We start from the raw sequence: 24,334 nt of genomic DNA on the forward strand, positions 1-24,334 counted from the left end.
GATCGCTCCCTGCACACGCCGTACCCGGCGTATAAGATGACCCCCGACTTTTGGGACAATTTTTAGGGGTCAAAAAGTCGTCTTATACGCCAGAAAATACGGTATATATTTTTCATATGTGAAAATCACTGATGAAACGATGAAGGTAAAAACTGACACATTGACCAAAGGCTGATGAAACTCAGATCCATAACACTCAGATATTTTTTGTGTATTTGAAAAATCATGAACATTAGATTGAGGACTTAGGTATAATCATTTGTGTGAAAATTTTGAGTTTTCTTCAAGCAAAAGTTAATGTATTTGATGAATATATATATATTTATATTTTAATTAAGGTTGTTCGGAAGAAGCATATGCTGTCTAGTTTTCAGACATTCCTAGATAAAAAATCATCTACAGTTTACTCATTTCTGGGCAGCGATGGAAGAATTTGTGCCCATTTTGTTACTCTGATGCTGGGTAAGTAATACATATTCATTCATTTTTACTGCAAAAGAAGTATCAATTGCATCAGAACTTTTTAATGGATCTCTCACCAGATTTCAGAACACAAACTATAACAATATATTGTTCAATAAAACTATTAGACTTAATAAACTAGTATATTACCTTTTAAAATCCATGTCAGAATTGCTATATAATCCTGATATTAATACAAATTCAGCTATAGTGTAAATTAGATAAAGCGCTGGTGGACACAGACAGAAAAAAGTACTAGTGCAACAACAGTATTTGGGCCCTTAGCTATGCACAATTCCATCTTCTTTTGGAGGTGAAAAAGGAACCCCTTACTTCTAAAGTTCCTGTGCAGCTGTACAGGTTGCAACAATGATATGCCTGCCCCTGAATTAATGACTCAAAGTTTGTTTGTCTCTGCTCACCCAGCATGATTAACAACTGCAGATTGTACTGAGTAGTGATGAACGAGCACTAATGCTCGGGTGCTCGTTGCTTGGGTCGAGCAAATTGGAATACTCGGGTACTCACCCTGAACATGAGCCCAATGTAAGTCTATGGGAAACCCGAGTATTTTTACGGCGATCCCCCCCAGGGGGTCCTTTTAAGATCTAAAAATGTCAGAAACTGATGGAAAGACTGCTCAAATAACACAGGGACGTCATGGGGATCGCCGCTGGAAACATTTCTGACTCCTAGATCACAGCTGTAAGCAATGTTGTCAGAGTTTCACGCCATTTTTACAAGTGCACCAAGCAACATACAAAAACGTAACCAAAATGGATTTCGCTGGGAAATATGTTAAGGTACATCCTTTCCAGGCTAATGACTTGTATATAAGGCAAAATAATTTACCCCAGACCAAAATGTTCCTCCACCACTTGGGCTATGTTCACACGCAGTGTGTTTGATGAGTTTTTCAACTTTAACATTGCTTTCAACCAATACAAATGGATTCACTGGGAAATGTCATTGTAACATTTAACAACCCTAGCTGGCCATGTGGTGTGTGACACATTAGGAGACACATCTTGTTTCATTTTTGAAGGAGGGACTCTTAAAGTCACAAAGGCTATTTTTAGAGGGGCATCAGGCGGCATTAATATTCCTAAAGGCCATTATTAAACAGTGGATCTCCTATGCTGTTATTGCCTATGCAGTGAGTAGCTGGGCTGCCAAGAAATACATCGCACCACAATACCCTTTTCACGAGAGGTACAGGAGGGCTTCCTGAAAAAATGTTGCATTGAATGCAAGGCCTGCTGTTGTGGATTCTGTTTTTGGGCTCCCTCTGGTGGTTACAGATGGTACTGGGTGACTTGTGTTCTCTGCGGTCTCTGGTGTCCACCTGTTCTATCAGGATATGGGAGTTTCCTATTTAACCTGGCTTTCTTGTCATTTCCTCGCCGGCGATCAATGTAATCAGTGTGTCTTGTTACCTCTGCTTTCCGCTTCTGTAATCATCAGGACAAGCTAGTTTTTGATTTTCCTGTTCCACGTTTTGCTTTATTTTTGTTTTAGTCCAGCTTGCAGTTATGTGATTCCTTGTTGCTGGTTGCTCTAGTGGGCTGATATTACTCCTCATGTTCCAAGAGTTGGCACATGAGTTCAGGTAATTTCAGGATGGTTTTTTGTAAGGTTTTTCGCTGACCGCGCAGTTCACTTTTGTATCCTCTGCTATCTAGTTTTAGCGGGCCTCATTTTGCTGAATCTGTTTTCATTACTACGTATGTGCTTTCCTCTCATTTAACCGTCATTACATGTGGGGGGCTGCTATTTCTGTGGGGTGTTTCTCTGGAGGCAAGAGAGGTCTTTGTTTCTTCTAATAGGGGAAGCTAGTCCTTCAGCTGGCGCGAGACGTCTAGAATCATCGTAGGCACGTTCCCCGGCTACTGCTAGTGTTGTGAATTAGGTTCAGGATCGCGGTCAGCTCAGTTTCCATCACCCTAGAGCTTGTTCTGTTTTTTGTGTGCTTGTCCTTTTGTGATCCCCTGCCATTGGGATCATGACAGTATCGCCGGCCCGAAAAGTGGTAATCGTATTGGCTGAAGTAGGAGGAAAAGTAGTCTGAGGAAGTTTTTTTTTTTTTTTCCCTTCCCTCAGAGTTTGCTGCCTAGCCTTAATTGCAGTCTGGCTGCGTCTTACCTCCTCTTAATCCTTGAATGGCTCTGACCTCAGCTGTTTATCATGGACGTCCAGAGTTTGGCTTCCAGCCTGAATAATCTTGCTGCTAAGGTTCAAAATATACAAGATTTTGTTGTACATGCTCCTATGTCTGAACCTAGAATTCCTATCCCAGAGTTTTTTTCTGGAGATAGATCTAGTTTTCTGAATTTTAGGAACAATTGCAAGTTGTTTCTTTCTTTGAAATCTCGCTCCTCTGGAGACCCTGCTCAGCAAGTCAAAATTGTAATATCTTTCCTGCGGGGTGACCCTCAGAATTAGGCATTTGCATTGGCACCAGGGGATCCTGCGTTGCTCAATGTGGATGCGTTTTTTCTGGCATTGGGTTTGCTCTATGAGGAACCTAACCTAGAGATTCAGGCTGAAAAAGCTTTATTGGCTCTCTCTCAGGGGCAAGATGAAGCAGAAATATATTGTCCGAAATTTCGGAAATGGTCGGTGCTTACTCAGTGGAATGAGTGCGCTCTGGCTGCAAAATTCAGAGATGGCCTTTCTGAGGCCATTAAAGATGTTATGGTGGGGTTCCCGGCGCCTACAGGTCTGAATGAGTCTATGACTATGGCTATTCAGATTGATCGGCGTTTACGGGAGCGCAAACCTGTGCACCATTTGGCGGTGTCTTCTGAACAGGCACATGAGACAATGCAATGTGATAGAATTCAGTCCAGAAGTGAACGGCAAAACTATAGGCGGAAAAATGGGTTGTGTTTTTATTGTGGTGATTCAGCTCATGTTATATCAGCATGCTCTAAACGCACAAAAAAGGTTGATAAGTCTGTTGCCATTAGTACTTTACAGTCTAAGTTCATTCTGTCTGTGACTCTGATTTGTTCATTATCAGCCATTTCCGTCGATGCCTATGTGGATTCAGGCGCTGCCCTGAGTCTTATGGATTGGTCATTTGCCAACCGCTGTGGGTTTAGTCTGGAGCCTCTGGAAGTCCCTATTCCTTTGAAAGGAATTGACTCTACACCTTTGGCTATGAATAAACCTCAGTACTGGACACATGTGACCATGCGTATGACTCCCGTTCATCAGGAGGTGATTCGCTTCCTGGTACTGTATAATTTACATGATGTCTTAGTGCTTGGTCTGCCATGGTTACAAACTCATAACCCAGTCTTGGACTGGAAAACGATGTCTGTGTTAAGCTGGGGATGTCAGGGGGTTCATGATGATGCACCTCCGATTTCTATCGCTTCATCTACTCCTTCTGAGGTTCCTGTATTTTTGTCTGATTATCGGGATGTTTTTGAGGAGCCTAAGCTCAATTTGCTTCCTACTCACAGGGATTGCGATTGTGCTATAGATTTGATTCCTGGCAGTAAATTTCCTAAAGGTCGTTTGTTCAATCTGTCAGTGCCAGAGCATACTGCTATGCGGGATTATGTTAAGGAGTCCTTGGAAAAGGGACATATCCGTCCATCTTCATCTCCTTTGGGAGCAGGTTTTTTTTTCGTGGCCAAAAAAGATGGTTCCCTGAGGCCTTGTATAGATTACCGTCTTTTGAATAAGATTACGGTCAAATATCAGTATCCTTTGCCATTGTTGACTGATTTGTTCGCTCGCATTAAGGGGGCTAAATGGTTCACTAAGATTGATCTTCGGGGTGCGTATAATCTTGTGCGGATTAAGCAGGGTGATGAGTGGAAAACCGCATTTAATACGCCTGAGGGCCATTTTGAGTATTTGGTGATGCCTTTTGGACTTTCTAATGCTCCTTCTGTCTTCCAGTCCTTTATGCACGATATTTTCCGTGAATATCTGGATAAATTTATGATTGTGTATTTGGATGATGTTTTGGTTTTTTCTGATGACTGGGAGTCCCATGTTCAGCAGGTCAGGAAGGTGTTTCAGGTCCTGCGGGCCAATTCTTTGTTTGTAAAAGGTTCAAAGTGTCTCTTTGGAGTCCAGAAGATTTCTTTTTTGGGGTATATTTTTTCCCCTTCTACTATTGAGATGGATCCCGTCAAGGTTCAAGCTATTTGTGACTGGACGCAGCCTACATCTCTTAAGAGTCTACTGAAGTTCTTGGGCTTTGCTAATTTTTATCGTCGTTTCATAACTAATTTTTCTAGTGTTGTTAAGCCTTTGACGGATCTGACTAAGAAGGGTGCTGATGTTGCTGATTGGTCTCCTGCGGCTGTGGAGGCCTTTCAGGAACTTAAGCGCCGGTTTTCTTCTGCTCCTGTGTTGCGTCAGCCAGATGTTTCGCTTCCTTTTCAGGTTGAGGTTGATGCTTCTGAGATTGGAGCGGGGGCGGTTTTGTCACAGAGAAGCTCCTATTGCTCGGTGATGAAGCCATGTGCGTTCTTTTCTAGAAAGTTTTCGCCCACTGAGCGGAATTATGATGTTGGTAATCGGGAGCTTTTGGCCATGAAGTGGGCATTTGAGGAGTGGCGTCATTGGTTTGAGGGTGCTAGACATCGTGTGGTGGTCTTGACTGATCACAAAAATCTGATTTACCTTGAGTCTGCCAAGCGTCTGAATCCTAGACAGGCTCGTTGGTCACTGTTTTTCTCCCGTTTCGATTTTGTGGTTTCATATCTGCCAGGTTCAAAGAATGTGAAGGCGGATGCTCTTTCTAGGAGTTTTGTGCCTGATTCCCCTGGAAATTCTGAGCCCACTGGTATCCTTAGGGATGGGGTGATTTTGTCGGCTGTCTTCCCAGACTTGCGACGTGCTTTGCAGGAGTTTCAGGCGGATAAACCTGATCGTTGTCTGCCTGAAAGACTATTTGTTCCGGATAATTGGACCAGTAGAGTCATCTCCGAGGTCCATTCTTCTGCGTTGGCAGGTCATCCTGGAATATTTGGTACTAGAGACTTGGTGGCCAGGTCTTTTTGGTGCCCTTCCTTGTCGAGGGATGTGCGTTCTTTTGTGCAGTCTTGTGAAGTTTGCGCTCGGGCTATGCCTTGCTGTTCTCGGGCCAGTGGATTGTTGTCACCTTTGCCTATCCCGAAGAGGCCTTGGACGCACATTTCCATGGACTTTATTTCGGATCTCCCTGTCTCTCAAAAAATGTCCGTCATCTGGGTTGTGTGTGACCGCTTTTCTAAGATGGTTCATCTGGTCCCCTTGCCTAAGTTACCTTCCTCCTCTGAGTTGGTCCCTCTGTTTTTTCAGAACGTGGTTCGTTTGCATGGGATTCCGGAGAACATTGTTTCTGACAGGGGATCCCAGTTTGTGTCTAGATTTTGGCGGACGTTCTGTGCTAAGATGGGCATTGATTTGTCCTTTTCGTCTGCATTCCATCCTCAGACGAATGGCCAGACGGAACAAACTAATCAGACCTTGGAAACTTATTTAAGGTGTTTTGTTTCTGCTGATCAAGATGACTGGGTTACCTTTTTGCCGCTTGCCGAATTTGCCCTTAATAATCGGGCTAGTTCTGCTACCTTGGTTTCTCCTTTCTTTTGTAATTCGGGGTTTCATCCTCGTTTTTCCTCTGGTCAGGTGGAGCCTTCTGATTGTCCTGGAGTGGACATGGTGGTGGATAGGTTGCATCAGATTTGGAGTCATGTGTTGGACAATTTGAAGTTGTCCCAGGAGAGGGCTCAGCAGTTTGCTAATCGCCGTCGCCGCGTGGGTCCTCGACTTCGTGTTGGGGACTTGGTGTGGTTGTCTTCTCGTTTTGTTCCTATGAAGGTCTCTTCTCCTAAGTTCAAGCCTCGGTTTATCGGTCCCTATAGGATCTTGGAAATTCTTAACCCTGTGTCGTTTCGTTTGGATCTCCCGGCATCGTTTGCTATTCATAATGTGTTCCATCGGTCGTTGTTGCGGAAGTATGAGGTACCTGTTGTTCCTTCGCTTGAGCCTCCTGCTCCGGTGCTGGTGGAGGGAGAATTGGAGTATGTTGTGGAGAAGATCTTGGATTCTCGTGTTTCCAGACGGAAACTTCAGTATTTGGTCAAGTGGAAGGGTTATGGTCAGGAGGATAATTCTTGGGTGGTTGCCTCTGATGTTCATGCTGCTGATTTGGTCCGTGCATTTCATAGGGCTCATCCTGGTCGCCCTGGTGGTTCTCGTGAGGGTTCGGTGACCCCTCCTCAAGGGGCGGGTACTGTTGTGGATTCTGTTTTTGGGCTCCCTCTGGTGGTTACAGATGGTACTGGGTGACTTGTGTTCTCTGCGGTCTCTGGTGTCCACCTGTTCTATCAGGATATGGGAGTTTCCTATTTAACCTGGCTTTCTTGTCATTTCCTCGCCGGCGATCAATGTAATCAGTGTGTCTTGTTACCTCTGCTTTCCGCTTCTGTAATCATCAGGACAAGCTAGTTTTTGATTTTCCTGTTCCACGTTTTGCTTTATTTTTGTTTTAGTCCAGCTTGCAGTTATGTGATTCCTTGTTGCTGGTTGCTCTAGTGGGCTGATATTACTCCTCATGTTCCAAGAATTGGCACATGAGTTCAGGTAATTTCAGGATGGTTTTTTGTAGGGTTTTTCCCTGACCGCGCAGTTCACTTTTGTATCCTCTGCTATCTAGTTTTAGCGGGCCTCATTTTGCTGAATCTGTTTTCATTACTACGTATGTGCTTTCCTCTCATTTCACCGTCATTACATGTGGGGGGCTGCTATTTCTGTGGGGTGTTTCTCTGGAGGCAAGAGAGGTCTTTGTTTCTTCTAATAGGGGAAGCTAGTCCTTCGGCTGGCGCGAGACGTCTAGAATCATCGTAGGCACGTTCCCCGGCTACTGCTAGTGTTGTGAATTAGGTTCAGGATCGCGGTCAGCTCAGTTTCCATCACCCTAGAGCTTGTTCTGTTTTTTGTGTGCTTGTCCTTTTGTGATCCCCTGCCATTGGGATCATGACAGCCTGCCCTGCTATCAAGTCATATGGAACCCGAGAAGCCTTTGAACCCAGGTACTGGATGGCCACAGGAAAACTCACTTCACAATCTTCAGTTGGTCCTGCCATACTGTTTCCTTATGCATTGAATGCAAGGGCCGCCTTGACCCAAATGTGCACGCACCCCAATCCCGCCTTGGAAGAAACATGGATGAGGGCCTCCTAAAAAAAATGTTCCATTACAAAGGAGCGGGTCTCCTGGACTTGTAATGCCCAAACACTAAATGTATTGGCTGAAAAACATTTCCCCATGGGGGGTACATTTTTTAAACAATTTTTTATTGGGATCATAGACACCCTTGCCAAAAAATTGACTGACTGCAGCAGCATAGAAAACGTTCACCCTGGTGTACCAGTGGCGGTGGATGATGAGACGTGGAGGAAGGCCTCATTAAAAAAGTCACAATTTAAAGGAGCGGGTCTCCTAGACTTGAAGTGCCCATACACTAAGTGTATGGGCTGACAAACATTTCCTCATGGAGGGTACATTTTTTTTTTAAATTCAGCCCAAAATAGTGTTTACTGTTTAGAGCTAGGGTAATACACAGCAAAAAAAGGTGAATGGAAGCCTGAAAAGCACACTTTGTAGACCAAAGATACATGAGGCGTGTCACGGAGATGCCACACTGTAAAATATGTGGGCTGTGTTTTAATTTTGGCCCCAAAAATAGTGTATAGAAATCAGGTCAAAGACAGCAAATACAGTGGAATGTAGCCCTGAAATGCCACAATTTGTAGGCCACAGTTACATCTGGCGTTTGACTGAGATACCAGACTCTTCAATATGTGGCCTGTATATTTATTTTTTACTGCTAAATAGTGTTTAGAGCTAGGGTAACACACTGCAAAAAAGTAGAATGGAAGCCTCAAAAGCACACTTTGTAGCCCACAGATAGATGAGGCGTGTCACCGAACTACCACACTGTAATATATGTTTTCTTTTTTAACCAAAATAGTGTATAGACTTAGGGTATTAGACAGACCAAAAATTGGAATGTATGCATGAAAAACAACTATTTTTAGACCACACATAGAACGGGTGTCAGACAGAGATAACAGACTATTTCAATATATGGCCTGTATTTTTTAAAATTTTTAAAACCACAAAATACTGTATATACCATGGGTAGACACACAAGGACCTCCCAAAAACTTTTTAGACAAGCCACAAAAATGTTAAGTTAAAAAAAACATATCATTTTATTAGTATCGAAAAGATAAAAACCTCAAGCTATAATACACAATCCAATCATGACGTAAAAATACCTCAGATCTAAAAGCAGATCTCATGTAAACATACACTGATACCTATATGTTAACCCCTTAGTGACAGAGCCAATTTGGTACTTAATGACCGAGCCAATTTTTACAATTCTGACCACTGTCACTTTATGAGGTTATAACTCTGGAACGCTTTAATGTATCCCGCTGATTCTGAGATTGTTTTTTCGTGACATATTGTACTTCATGATATAGTGGTAACATTTTTTCGATATTACTTACGATTATTTATGAAAAAAACAGAAATATGGCGAAAATTTTTAAAATGTTGCAATTTTCAAACTTTGTATTTTTATGCCCTTAAATCAGAGAGATATGTCACAAAAAATAGTTAATAAATAACATTTCCCACATGTCTACTTTACATCAGCACAATTTTGGAAACAAAATTTTTTTTTTGTTAGGGAGTTATAAGGGTTAAAAGTTGACCAGCAATTTCTCATTTTTACAACACCATTTTTTTTTAGGGACCACATCACATTTGAAGTCATGTTGAGGGGTCTATATGATAGAAAATAACGAAGTGTGACACCATTCTAAAAACTACACCCCTCAAGGTTCTCAAAACCACATTCAAGAAGTTTATTAACCCTTTACGTGCTTCACAGGAAGTGAAACAATGTGGAAGGAAAAAATGAACATTTAACTTTTTTTTGCAAACATCTTAATTCAGAACCATTTTTTTTATTTTCACATGTGTAAAAACAGAAATGTAACCATAAATTTTGTTATGCAATTTCTCCTGAATACGCCGATACCCCATATGTGGGGGTAAACCACTGTTTGGGCGCACCGCAGAGCTTGGAAGTGAAGTAGCGCCGTTTGACTTTTTCAATGCAGAATTGGCTGGAATTGAGATCAAACGCCATGTCATGTTTAGAGAGCCCCTGATGTACCTAAACAGTGAAAACTCCCCACAAGTGACACCATTTTGGAAACTAGACCCCTTAAGGAACTTATCTAGATGTGTGGTGAGCACTTTGGACTCCCATGTGCTTCACAGAAGTTTATAACGTAGAGCCGTGAAAATAAAAAATTGCATTTTTTCTACAAAAATGATCTTTTGCCCCCAAATTTTTATTTTCACAAGGGTAACAGGAGAAATTAGACCACAAAAGTTGTTGTGCAATTTCTTCTGAGTACGTCGATACCCAATATGTGGGGGTAAACCACTGTTTGGGCGCACTGCAGAGCTTGGAAGAGAAGGAGTGCCGTTTTACTTTTTCAATGTAAAATTGACTGGAATTGAGATTGGACGCCATGTTGCGTTTGGAGAGCCCCTGATGTGCCTAAACAGTAGAAACCCCCCACAAGTGACACCATTTTGGAAACTAGACCCCTTAAGGAACTTATCTAGATGTGTGGTGAGCACTTTGAACCCCCATGTGCTTCACAGACGTTTATAACGTAGAGCCGTGAAAAAAAAAAATCGCATTTTTTCTACAAAAATTATCTTTTTGCCCCCAAATTTTTATTTTCACAAGGGTAACAGGAGAAATTAGACCACAAAAGTTGTTGTGCGATTTCTCCTGAGTACGTTGATACCCAATATGTGGGGGTAAACCACTATTTGGGCGCACCGCAGAGCTTGGAAAAGAAGGAGTGCCGTTTTACTTTTTCAATGTAGAATTGTCTGGAATTGAGATCGGACGCCATGTCGCGTTTGGAGAGCCCCTGATGTGCCTAAACAGTAGAAATCCCCCACAAGTGACCCCATTTTGGAAACTAGCCCCCCCATGGAACTTATCTAGATGTGTGGTGAGAACTTTGAATGCCCAAGTGCTTCACAGAAGTTTAGAATGCAGAGTCGTGAAAATAAAAAATATTTTTTTTTTCCACAAAAAAGATTTTTTAGCCCCCAAGTTTTTATTTTCAAAAGGGTAACAAGAGAAATTGGACCCCAAAAGTTGTTGTCCAATTTGTCCTGAGTATGCTGGTACCCCATATGTGGGGGTAAACCACTGTTTGGGCGCACGGCAGAGCTCAGAAGGAAGGAGCGCCGTTTTGGAATGCAGACTTTGATAGAATGGTTTGTGGGCGTTATGTTGCGTTTGCAGAGCCCCTGATGTACCTAACCAGTAGAAACCCTCCACAAGTGACCCAATTTTGGAAACTAGACCCCCCAAGGAACTTATCTAGATGTGTGGTGAGAACTTTGAATGCCCAAGTGCTTCACAGAAGTTTAGAATGCAGAGTCGTGAAAATAAAAAATATTTTTTTTTCCACAAAAAAGATATTGTAGCCCCCAAGTTTTTATTTTCACAAGGGTAACAGGAGAAATTGGACCCCAGAAGTTGTTGTCCAATTTATCCCGAGTACGCTGATGCCCCATATGTGGGGGTAACCCACTGTTTGGGCGCACGGCAGAGCTCAGAAGGGAGGGAGCACCATTTGACTTTTTGAGCGCAAAATTGGCTGTCGTGTTTGGAGACCCCCTGATGTACCTAAACAGTGGAAACCCCCCAATTCTAGCTCCGACCCTAACCCCAACACACCCCTAACCCTAATCCCAACCCGATCCATAATCCTAATCACTAACCCTAACGATAATCACAACCCTTACCCCAAAACAACCCTAATGTCAACCCTAACCATAACCCTAATCAAAACCCTAAATCCAACACACCCCTAATCCTAATCTCAACCGTAACCTCAAACCTAACCCTAATCCCAATACACCCCTAATCACAACCCTAACCTTAACCCTAATCCCAAACCTAACCCTAATCCCAAGCGTAACCCTAATGCCAACCCTAATCCAAACCCTAACCCTAATCCCAACTCTAACCCTAACTTTAGCCCCAACCCTAGCCCTAACTTTAGCCCTAACCCTAGCCCTAAGGCTACTTTCACACTTGCGTCATTTGGCATCCGTCGCAATCCATCGTTTTAGACAAACGGATCCTGCAAATGTACCCGCAGGATGCGTTTTTTGCCCATAGACTTCTATTGCCGACGGATCGTGATGGATGGCCACACGTCGCGTCCGTCGTGCACTGGATCAGTGTTTTGGCGGACCGTCAGCACAAAAAAACATTCAATGTAACGTTTTTTTGTACGTCGCATCCACCATTTCTGACCGCACATGCGTGGCCGTAACTCCGCCCCTCCTCCCCAGGACATAGATTGGGCAGCGGATGCGTTGAAAAACTACATCCGCTGCCCATGTTGTGCACAATTTTCACAACGTGCGTCGGTATGTCGGGCCGATGCATTGCGACGGCCCCGTACCGACGTAAGTGTGAAAGAAGCCTAACCCTAAATTTAGCGCCAACCCTAACCCTAAATTTAGCCCCAACCCTAACCCTAAATTTAGCCCCAACTAGAGTTGAGCGACCTTGACCTTTTTAGAGTCGAGCCGGGTTTCGCGAAACCCGACTATCTCAAAAGTCGGGTCGAGTGAAATCGGCCGATTATGACGTAAAGTCGGGATTGACCGAAACACGAAACCCAATGCAAGTCAATGGGGCAGCATAGTCGGCAGTGAGTGGGGGCCAGGAAAACACCTAGAGTGCCCATTTTAATGTCAAAACCATCCATTCTTCTTAATGAAGCTTGTCAAGCGTAATTTACCTTATAATAATTGGAAGGCATTTGAAATTGGGGGTCATTTGGCTAAAGTTGTGGTGGGTAGGGCTGGTTCAAGTAATTAGTGGGCCCAGGAAATCTGGACCACGTCACGGCAGTGGAGCAGGGAGAGGTAAGTATTTCAACTTTGCAAGTGCTGTGAACCTGAGCAAGCAGGGGGGGCCCACTCGTTGGCATTGGCACTGGCACAGGGCCCCTCAAAGTACAGCGGTGTGTTTGCACGGCGGGGGCGCCTCCCACCGGCAGCAACACTTTTGCGTACTATGAGAGGCCCTGTGCCAATGACGTCGCCAACTAGTATTCCTCCCCCCACCTGATGAAGGAACCTGCACTTTCATCTGCACCTTCCTCTTTGTCCCCGTGTAAGGTGGTATGGTATGCGGGAAGAGCAACCTGACTTTCAGCAGGGTCACAATGTTGTTGTGTAGCGTGCACGGGGAATGTTGCGTTATGGGTCAATGTACTCATCTATCACTGGCTGGGCAATGGGCAGGATGAGGAGGAAACACAGATATAGGCCCAAAGAATAAAGTTGGCTAAATGCAGTTCAAAATTGGTAACACAGGAATAACCAGGGGGCATTGCAGTGGAGGACAACTGGAATGAGAGGCTGACACAGAGAGTAGGCCCAAATCAGTAAGTAGTCGAAATGCAGTTCAAAATTGGCAACCGTAGTAAACAGGCGGCACAGCTTTGTTCAGTGGAGGAGAACAGCAAGGAGTGGCACACACCGATAGTAGGCCCCAACCCAACTAGTAGGCCAAATGCAGTCTAACATTAACAACTACTCAACGAGCGCCTGAAAACGGAATTTCAGGACAGGAAACCAGGAGAACAGCAAGGAGTGGCAGACACCGATAGTAGGCCCCAAACCAACTAGTACGCCAAATGCAGTTGTTCCGTTTAACCACAATTTAATGAGAGCCTGAAGATAGAAGTTCAGGAAAGGCAACCTGGAGAACACCTTGGAGTGGAACACACCATCTCTCTACACCCCATACCCAATTTGTAGGCCTAATGCAGTGTAGTTTCCAAGAACTACTAAACGAGAGCCGGAAGATCGAAGCTCAGGAAAGGCAACCTGGAGAACACCTTGGAGTGGAACACACCATCTCTCTACACCCCATAGCCAATTTGTAGGCCTAATGCAGCGTAGTTTCCAACAACTACTAAACGAGATCATGAAGATCGAAGCATTGGCGAGGAAACCTGGGGAACACCTTGGAGTGGAACACACCATCTCTCTACACCCCATACCCAATTTGTAGGCCTAATGCAGCGTAGTTTCCAACAACTACTAAACGAGAGCATGCAGATCGAAGCATTGGCGAGGAAACCTGGGGAACACCTTGGAGTGGAACACACCATCTCTCTACACCCCATACCCAATTTGTAGGCCTAATGCAGTGTAGTTTCCAACAACTACTAAACGAGAGCCGGAAGATCGAAGCTCAGGAAAGGCAACCTGGAGAACACCTTGGAGTGGAACACACCATCTCTCTACACCCCATACCCAATTTGTAGGCCTAATGCAGCGTAGTTTCCAACAACTACTAAACGAGAGCCGGAAGATCGAAGCTCAGGAAAGGCAACCTGGAGAACACCTTGGAGTGGAACACACCATCTCTCTACACCCCATAGCCAATTTGTAGGCCTAATGCAGCGTAGTTTCCAACAACTACTAAACGAGAGCATGAAGATCGAAGCATTGGCGAGGAAACCTGGGGAACACCTTGGAGTGGAACACACCATCTCTCTACACCCCATACCCAATTTGTAGGCCTAATGCAGCGTAGTTTCCAACAACTACTAAACGAGAGCCGGAAGATCGAAGCTCAGGAAAGGCAACCTGGAGAACACCTTGGAGTGGAACACACCATCTCTCTACACCCCATACCCAATTTGTAGGCCTAATGCAGTGTAGTTTCCAAGAATTACTAAACGAGAGCCGGAAGATCGAAGCTCAGGAAAGGCAACCTGGAGAACACCTTGGAGTGGAACACACCATCTCTCTACACCCCATACCCAATTTGTAGGCCTAATGCAGTGTAGTTTCCAACAACTACTAAACGAGAGCATGAAGATCGAAGCATTGGCGAGGAAACCTGGGGAACACCTTGGAGTGGAACACACCATCTCTCTACACCCCATACCCAATTTGTAGGCCTAATGCAGCGTAGTTTCCAACAACTACTAAACGAGAGCATGAAGATCGAATCATTGGCGAGGAAACCTGGGGAACACCTTGGAGTGGAACACACCATCTCTCTACACCCCATACCCAATTTGTAGGCCTAATGCAGTGTAGTTTCCAACAACTACTAAACGAGAGCCGGAAGATCGAAGCTCAGGAAAGGCAACCTGGAGAACACCTTGGAGTGGAACACACCATCTCTCTACACCCCATACCCAATTTGTAGGCCTAATGCAGCGTAGTTTCCAACAACTACTAAACGAGAGCATGAAGATCGAAGCATTGGCGAGGAAACCTGGGGAACACCTTGGAGTGGAACACACCATCTCTCTACACCCCATACCCAATTTGTAGGCCTAATGCAGCGTAGTTTCCAACAACTACTAAACGAAAGCCGGAAGATCGAAGCTCAGGAAAGGCAACCTGGAGAACACCTTGGAGTGGAACACACCATCTCTCTACACCCCATACCCAATTTGTAGGCCTAATGCAGCGTAGTTTCCAACAACTACTAAACGAGAGCATGATGATCGAAGCATTGGCGAGGAAACCTGGGGAACACCTTGGAGTGGAACACACCATCTCTCTACACCCCATACCCAATTTGTAGGCCTAATGCAGCGTAGTTTCCAACAACTAAACGAGAGCCGGAAGATCGAAGCTCAGGAAAGGCAACCTGGAGAACACCTTGGAGTGGAACACACCATCTCTCTACACCCCATACCCAATTTGTAGGCCTAATGCAGTGTAGTTTCCAAGAACTACTAAACGAGAGCCGGAAGATCGAAGCTCAGGAAAGGCAACCTGGAGAACACCTTGGAGTGGAACACACCATCTCTCTACACCTCATACCCAATTTGTAGGCCTAATGCAGTGTAGTTTCCAACAACTACTAAACGAGAGCCGGAAGATCGAAGCTCAGGAAAGGCAACCTGGAGAACACCTTGGAGTGGAACACACCATCTCTCTACACCCCATACCCAATTTGTAGGCCTAATGCAGTGTAGTTTCCAACAACTACTAAACGAGAGCGGGAAGATCGAAGCTCAGGAAAGGCAACCTGGGGAACACCTTGGAGTGTAACACACCATCTCTCTCCACCCGATACCCATTTTGTAGGCCTAATGCAGTGTAGTTTTCTACAACTACTAAACGAGAGTCGGAAGACCGAAGCAATGGCAAGGAAACCTGGGGAACACCTTGGAGTGTAACACACCATCTCTCTCCACCCCATACCCAATTTGTAGGCCTAATGCAGCCTACTTTCCGACAACTACTAAACGAGAGCATGAAGATCGAAGCTCAGGAAAGGCAACCTGGGGAACACCTTGGAGTGTAACAAACCCTCTCTCTACACCACGTAAGGGCTGATTCTTAGGAAGGAAGGCTGTCGGAAAGAAGCAGGGCGCATCCGAGGGTGATTATATTCTTATTAGGTATATACTCACCCTCGGACGCGCCCTGCTTCTTTATTTGTAATGAATGTTTATTTGCAATGTGGTTTTGACTTACTCTATTTTTTTGGTAAATAATGATTTTATTATGTTCATTGTTTTGCATCTTCTTGGCAATAATATAAAGAAGACGCGACAGGACAACACTCGGTGGATGCCATATCTGTGTTTTAAATTGAAAAAAACTTTCAGTTAACTACTTGCAGGAGAAAGTTATTGTAGCTGGTGGCCATTTTTAGTACTGTACCAGATTTTTGTTGTATGTGTTTGTTTTTAATGTTAAAATGTCTGCATTTGATATCTCTCCAGTATTTTCTTTTTTATAAGCAAAATACTTATTTTTATATTTTCTGATGTTGGTTCCAGGGGTACACGGGCAGCAGTGGTGTGGTCAGTGGAGGCCTAGTGGAAGGAGTGACCGCAGACAGGCATCGAAGGCCTAAAATAATAACACATGGCTGTAGGCAATTTTAAATTGGTTCCAGGGGTACACGGGCAGCAGTGGTGTGGTCAGTGGAGGCCTAGTGGAAGGAATGACCGCAGACAGGCATCGAAGGCCTAAAGTAAAAAAATTGGGCTGGCTGTAGGCAATTGTAAATTGGTTCCAGGGGTACACGGGCAGCAGTGGTGTGGTCAGTGGAGGCATATTGTAAGGAGTGACCGCAGACAGGCATCGAAGGCCTAAAATAATAACACATGGCTGTAGGCAATTTTAAATTGGTTCCAGGGGTACACGGGCAGCAGTGGTGTGGTCAGTGGAGGCATATTGTAAGGAGTGACCGCAGACAGGCATCGAAGGCCTAAAATAATAACACATGGCTGTAGGCAATTTTAAATTGGTTCCAGGGGTACACGGGCAGCAGTGGTGTGGTCAGTGGAGGCCTAGTGGAAGGAGTGACCACAGACAGGCATCGAAGGCCTAAAATAATAACACATGGCTGTAGGCAATTTTAAATTGGTTCCAGGGGTACACGGGCAGCAGTGGTGTGGTCAGTGGAGGCCTAGTGGAAGGAGTGACCACAGACAGGCATCGAAGGCCTAAAATAATAACACATGGCTGTAGGCAATTTTAAATTGGTTCCAGGGGTACACGGGCAGCAGTGGTGTGGTCAGTGGAGGCCTAGTGGAAGGAATGACCGCAGACAGGCATCGAAGGCCTAAAGTAAAAAAATTGGGCTGGCTGTAGGCAATTGTAAATTGGTTCCAGGGGTACACGGGCAGCAGTGGTGTGGTCAGTGGAGGCATATTGTAAGGAGTGACCGCAGACAGGCATCGAAGGCCTAAAATAATAACACATGGCTGTAGGCAATTTTAAATTGGTTCCAGGGGTACACGGGCAGCAGTGGTGTGGTCAGTGGAGGCATATTGTAAGGAGTGACCGCAGACAGGCATCGAAGGCCTAAAATAATAACACATGGCTGTAGGCAATTTTAAATTGGTTCCAGGGGTACACGGGCAGCAGTGGTGTGGTCAGTGGAGGCCTAGTGGAAGGAGTGACCACAGACAGGCATCGAAGGCCTAAAATAATAACACATGGCTGTAGGCAATTTTAAATTGGTTCCAGGGGTACACGGGCAGCAGTGGTGTGGTCAGTGGAGGCCTAGTGGAAGGAGTGACCACAGACAGGCATCGAAGGCCTAAAATAATAACACATGGCTGTAGGCAATTTTAAATTGGTTCCAGGGGTACACGGGCAGCAGTGGTGTGGTCAGTGGAGGCCTAGTGGAAGGAATGACCGCAGACAGGCATCGAAGGCCTAAAGTAAAAAAATTGGGCTGGCTGTAGGCAATTGTAAATTGGTTCCAGGGGTACACGGGCAGCAGTGGTGTGGTCAGTGGAGGCATATTGTAAGGAGTGACCGCAGACAGGCATCGAAGGCCTAAAATAATAACACATGGCTGTAGGCAATTTTAAATTGGTTCCAGGGGTACACGGGCAGCAGTGGTGTGGTCAGTGGAGGCATATTGTAAGGAGTGACCGCAGACAGGCATCGAAGGCCTAAAATAATAACACATGGCTGTAGGCAATTTTAAATTGGTTCCAGGGGTACACGGGCAGCAGTGGTGTGGTCAGTGGAGGCCTAGTGGAAGGAGTGACCACAGACAGGCATCGAAGGCCTAAAATAATAACACATGGCTGTAGGCAATTTTAAATTGGTTCCAGGGGTACACGGGCAGCAGTGGTGTGGTCAGTGGAGGCCTAGTGGAAGGAGTGACCGCAGACAGGCATCGAAGGCCTAAAGTAAAAAAATTGGGCTGGCTGTAGGCAATTTTAAATTGGTTCCAGGGGTACACGGGCAGCAGTGGTGTGGTCAGTGGAGGCCTAGTGGAAGGAGTGACCGCAGACAGGCATCGAAGGCCTAAAATAATAACACATGGCTGTAGGCAATTTTAAATTGGTTCCAGGGGTACACGGGCAGCAGTGGTGTGGTCAGTGGAGGCCTAGTGGAAGGAGTGACCGCAGACAGGCATCGAAGGCCTAAAATAATAACACATGGCTGTAGGCAATTTTAAATTGGTTCCAGGGGTACACGGGCAGCAGTGGTGTGGTCAGTGGAGGCCTAGTGGAAGGAGTCACCGCAGACAGGCATCGAAGGCCTAAAATAATAACACATGGCTGTAGGCAATTTTAAATTGGTTCCAGGGGTACACGGGCAGCAGTGGTGTGGTCAGTGGAGGCCTAGTGGAAGGAGTCACCGCAGACAGGCATCGAAGGCCTAAAATAATAACACATGGCTGTAGGCAATTTTAAATTGGTTCCAGGGGTACACGGGCAGCAGTGGTGTGGTCAGTGGAGGCCTAGTGGAAGGAGTGACCGCAGACAGGCATCGAAGGCCTAAAATAATAACACATGGCTGTAGGCAATTTTAAATTGGTTCCAGGGGTACACGGGCAGCAGTGGTGTGGTCAGTGGAGGCCTAGTGGAAGGAGTGACCGCAGACAGGCATCGAAGGCCTAAAATAATAACACATGGCTGTAGGCAATTTTAAATTGGTTCCAGGGGTACACGGGCAGCAGTGGTGTGGTCAGTGGAGGCCTAGTGGAAGGGGTCACCGCAGACAGGCATCGAAGGCCTAAAATAATAACACATGGCTGTAGGCAATTTTAAATTGGTTCCAGGGGTACACGGGCAGCAGTGGTGTGGTCAGTGGAGGCCTAGTGGAAGGAGTCACCGCAGACAGGCATCGAAGGCCTAAAATAATAACACATGGCTGTAGGCAATTTTAAATTGGTTCCAGGGGTACACGGGCAGCAGTGGTGTGGTCAGTGGAGGCCTAGTGGAAGGAGTGACCGCAGACAGGCATCGAAGGCCTAAAATAATAACACATGGCTGTAGGCAATTTTAAATTGGTTCCAGGGGTACACGGGCAGCAGTGGTGTGGTCAGTGGAGGTCTAGTGGAAGGAATGACCGCAGACAGGCATCGAAGGCCTAAAGTAAAAAAATTGGGCTGGCTGTAGGCAATTGTAAATTGGTTCCAGGGGTACACGGGCAGCAGTGGTGTGGTCAGTGGAGGCATATTGTAAGGAGTGACCGCAGACAGGCATCGAAGGCCTAAAATAATAACACATGGCTGTAGGCAATTTTAAATTGGTTTCCAGGGGTACACGGGCAGCAGTGGTGTGGTCAGTGGAGGCATATTGTAAGGAGTGACCGCAGACAGGCATCGAAGGCCTAAAATAATAACACATGGCTGTAGGCAATTTTAAATTGGTTCCAGGGGTACACGGGCAGCAGTGGTGTGGTCAGTGGAGGCCTAGTGGAAGGAGTGACCACAGACAGGCATCGAAGGCCTAAAATAATAACACATGGCTGTAGGCAATTTTAAATTGGTTCCAGGGGTACACGGGCAGCAGTGGTGTGGTCAGTGGAGGCCTAGTGGAAGGAGTGACCGCAGACAGGCATCGAAGGCCTAAAGTAAAAAAATTGGGCTGGCTGTAGGCAATTTTAAATTGGTTCCAGGGGTACACGGGCAGCAATGGTGTGGTCAGTGGAGGCCTAGTGGAAGGAGTGACCGCAGACAGGCATCGAAGGCCTAAAATAATAACACATGGCTGTAGGCAATTTTAAATTGGTTCCAGGGGTACACGGGCAGCAGTGGTGTGGTCAGTGGAGGCCTAGTGGAAGGAGTGACCGCAGACAGGCATCGAAGGCCTAAAATAATAACACATGGCTGTAGGCAATTTTAAATTGGTTCCAGGGGTACACGGGCAGCAGTGGTGTGGTCAGTGGAGGCCTAGTGGAAGGAGTCACCGCAGACAGGCATCGAAGGCCTAAAATAATAACACATGGCTGTAGGCAATTTTAAATTGGTTCCAGGGGTACACGGGCAGCAGTGGTGTGGTCAGTGGAGGCCTAGTGGAAGGAGTCACCGCAGACAGGCATCGAAGGCCTAAAATAATAACACATGGCTGTAGGCAATTTTAAATTGGTTCCAGGGGTACACGGGCAGCAGTGGTGTGGTCAGTGGAGGCCTAGTGGAAGGAGTGACCGCAGACAGGCATCGAAGGCCTAAAATAATAACACATGGCTGTAGGCAATTTTAAATTGGTTCCAGGGGTACACGGGCAGCAGTGGTGTGGTCAGTGGAGGCCTAGTGGAAGGAGTGACCGCAGACAGGCATCGAAGGCCTAAAATAATAACACATGGCTGTAGGCAATTTTAAATTGGTTCCAGGGGTACACGGGCAGCAGTGGTGTGGTCAGTGGAGGCCTAGTGGAAGGAGTCACCGCAGACAGGCATCGAAGGCCTAAAATAATAACACATGGCTGTAGGCAATTTTAAATTGGTTCCAGGGGTACACGGGCAGCAGTGGTGTGGTCAGTGGAGGCCTAGTGGAAGGAGTCACCGCAGACAGGCATCGAAGGCCTAAAATAATAACACATGGCTGTAGGCAATTTTAAATTGGTTCCAGGGGTACACGGGCAGCAGTGGTGTGGTCAGTGGAGGCCTAGTGGAAGGAGTGACCGCAGACAGGCATCGAAGGCCTAAAATAATAACACATGGCTGTAGGCAATTTTAAATTGGTTCCAGGGGTACACGGGCAGCAGTGGTGTGGTCAGTTGAGGCCTAGTGGAAGGAGTGACCGCAGACAGGCATCGAAGGCCTAAAGTAAAAAAATTGGGCTGGCTGTAGGCAATTTTAAATTGGTTCCAGGGGTACACGGGCAGCAGTGGTGTGGTCAGTGGAGGCCTAGTGGAAGGAGTGACCGCAGACAGGCATCGAAGGCCTAAAATAATAACACATGGCTGTAGGCAATTTTAAATTGGTTCCAGGGGTACACGGGCAGCAGTGGTGTGGTCAGTGGAGGCCTAGTGGAAGGAGTGACCACAGACAGGCATCGAAGGCCTAACATAACAAAAATGTCAATACAATGGTATTGTCAGTGGCAGGCATTGAAGGATGTCAGCGCATAGACTAAACATTGGTGGAGCTGTGAGATAATTTTGCAAGTGGTAGAGCACTGTTTGAGCTGGGGTGGGGGGAAACTGTCTTGTCGCCGGCGGTACAGGCCCAGGGCCCCTCATATTACAACGGTGTGTCTGACGTTGGGTGCGCACCACCACCGCCAGAGACACTTTATTGTACTAGGAGGGACCCAGTGGCAGTGCCGTCGACCAAAAGCGGGCTCACCCACCTCTTCAGACAAACTGCACTCTCACGGGTGCTGTCGCCAAGTGTCGATACCACGGCCCCGTGTGGGGAGTTTGGCCATTTAGTGAGGTGTAAACATGTCGTATGCTGGACAATCAGGTGCAGAAAATTACGAGATTGGAAAAGGCATTCAGAATAGTCCACAGGCAAGACCTTTTCATAGGAAAGCTAGGTGTCAGCCGGGCAAGGTGGGGCAAAAGATTTCGAAATCCAGTTGTGGTTCATTTTAATGAAGGTTAGATCATCTACATTTTGGGTAGCCAGACGAGTCCTTTTTTCTGTAAGTATTGAACCTGCAGCACTGAATACTCTTTCTGATAGGACACTAGCTGCCGGGCAAGCAAGCTCCTGCAATGCATATTCTGCCAATTCTGGCCAGGTGTCTAATTTTGATGCCCAGTAATCAAATGGGAATGACGGTTGAGGGAGAACATCGATAAGGGATGAAAAATAGTTTGTAACCATACTGGACAAATGTTGTCTCCTGTCACTTTGAATTGATGCTGCAGTACCTGTCCTGTCTGCGGTCATAGCAAAATCACTCCACAACCTGGTCAGAAAACCCCTCTGGCCAACGCCACTTCTGATTTCTGCCCCTCTAACTCCTCTGGTCTGCTGGCCCCTGCAGCTCGTGTGAGAACGATCACGGGCGCTGTGTGCAGGGAATGCCAGAAGCAAACGGTCAACAAGAGTTGATTGTTTGGTTGCTAATATTAGTTCCAAGTTCTCATGTGGCATTATATTTTGCAATTTGCCTTTATAGCGAGGATCAAGGAGGCAGGCCAACCAGTAATCGTCATCATTCATCGTTTTAGTTATGCATGTGTCCCTTTTGAGGATACGTAAGGCATAATCCGCCATGTGGGCCAAAGTTCCAGTTCTCAAATCTGCGGTTGTGCTTGGTTGAGGGGCAGTTTCAGGCAAATCCACGTCACTTGTGTCCCTCAAAAAACCAGAACCCGGCCTTGCCGCGCCACCAATTTCCAGTGGCCCCGGAAAAGCTTCCTCATTAAAAATATAATCATCCCCATCATCCTCCTCGTCCTCCTCCTCCTCTTCGCCCGCTACCTCGTCCTGTACACTGCCCTGGCCAGACAATGGCTGACTGTCATCAAGGCTTTCCTCTTCCTCAGCTGCAGACGCCTGATCCTTTATGTGCGTCAAACTTTGCATCAGCAGACGCATTAGGGGGATGCTCATGCTTATTATGGCGTTGTCTGCACTAACCAGCCGTGTGCATTCCTCAAAACACTGAAGGACTTGACACATGTCTTGAATCTTCGACCACTGCACACCTGACAACTCCATGTCTGCCATCCTACTGCCTGCCCGTGTATGTGTATCCTCCCACAAAAACATAACAGCCCGCCTCTGTTCACACAGTCTCTGAAGCATGTGCAGTGTTGAGTTCCACCTTGTTGCAACGTCTATGATTAGGCGATGCTGGGGAAGGTTCAAAGAACGCTGATAGGTCTGCATACGGCTGGAGTGTACGGGCGAACGGCGGATATGTGAGCAAAGTCCACGCACTTTGAGGAGCAGGTCGGATAACCCCAGATAACTTTTCAGGAAGCACTGCACCACCAGGTTTAAGGTGTGAGCCAGGCAAGGAATGTGTTTCAGTTGGGAAAGGGAGATGGCAGCCATGAAATTCCTTCCGTTATCACTCACTACCTTGCCTGCCTCAAGATCTACAGTGCCCAGCCACGACTGCGTTTCTTTCTGCAAGAACTCGGACAGAACTTCCGCGGTGTGTCTGTTGTCGCCCAAACACTTCATAGCCAATACAGCCTGCTGACGTTTGCCAGTAGCTGCCCCATAATGGGAGACCTGGTGTGCAACAGTGGCAGCTGCGGATGGAGTGGTTGTGCGACTGCGGTCTGTGGACGAGCTCTCGCTTCTGCAGGAGGACGAAGAGGAGGAGGAGGGGGTGCGAACGGCTACAGCCAATTGTTTCCTAGACCGTGGGCTAGGCAGAACTGTCCCAAACTTGCTGTCCCCTGTGGACCCTGCATCCACCACATTTACCCAGTGTGCCGTGATGGACACGTAACGTCCCTGGCCATGCCTACTGGTCCATGCATCTGTTGTCAGGTGCACCTTTGTGCTCACAGATTGTCTGAGTGCATGGACGATGCGCTCTTTAACATGCTGGTGGAGGGCTGGGATGGCTTTTCTGGAAAAAAAGTGTCGACTGGGTAGCTCGTAGCGTGGTACAGCGTAGTCCATCAGGGCTTTGAAAGCTTCGCTTTCAACTAACCGGTAGGGCATCATCTCTAACGAGATTAGTCTAGCTATGTGTGCGTTCAAACCCTGTGTACGCGGATGCGAGGCTAAGTACTTCCTTTTTCTAACCATAGTCTCATGTAGGGTGAGCTGGACTGGAGAGCTGGAGATCGTGGAACTAGCGGGGGTGCCGGTGGACATGGCAGACTGAGAGACGGTGGGAGATGGTATTGTTGCCACCGGTGCCCTAGATGCAGTGTTTCCTACTACGAAACTGGTGATTCCCTGACCCTGACTGCTTTGGCCTGGCAAAGAAACCTGCACAGATACTGCAGGTGGTGCGGAAAATGGTGGCCCTACACTGCCGGAAGGGATGTTGCGTTGCTGACTAGCTTCATTGGCCGAGGGTGCTACAACCTTAAGGGACGTTTGGTAGTTAGTCCAGGCT

At 46.4% G+C, this 24,334-nt stretch overlaps 1 long non-coding RNA gene across 1 annotated transcript in view; it reads left to right on the forward strand.

Moving 5' to 3' along the window:
• Positions 1–337: 337 nt before the first annotated feature.
• LOC138647740 (uncharacterized) overlaps positions 338–24,334 on the forward strand; it is a 50,497-nt gene continuing 26,500 nt past the window's right edge. Inside the window, exon 1 of the long non-coding RNA XR_011315028.1 lies at positions 338–462. This is a non-coding gene — a long non-coding RNA (uncharacterized lncRNA). The remainder of the gene's footprint in view (positions 463–24,334) is intronic.

Source organism: Ranitomeya imitator, chromosome 8, assembly GCF_032444005.1.
Source record: "Ranitomeya imitator isolate aRanImi1 chromosome 8, aRanImi1.pri, whole genome shotgun sequence".
In the NCBI taxonomy this organism is placed as follows: domain Eukaryota; kingdom Metazoa; phylum Chordata; class Amphibia; order Anura; family Dendrobatidae; genus Ranitomeya; species Ranitomeya imitator.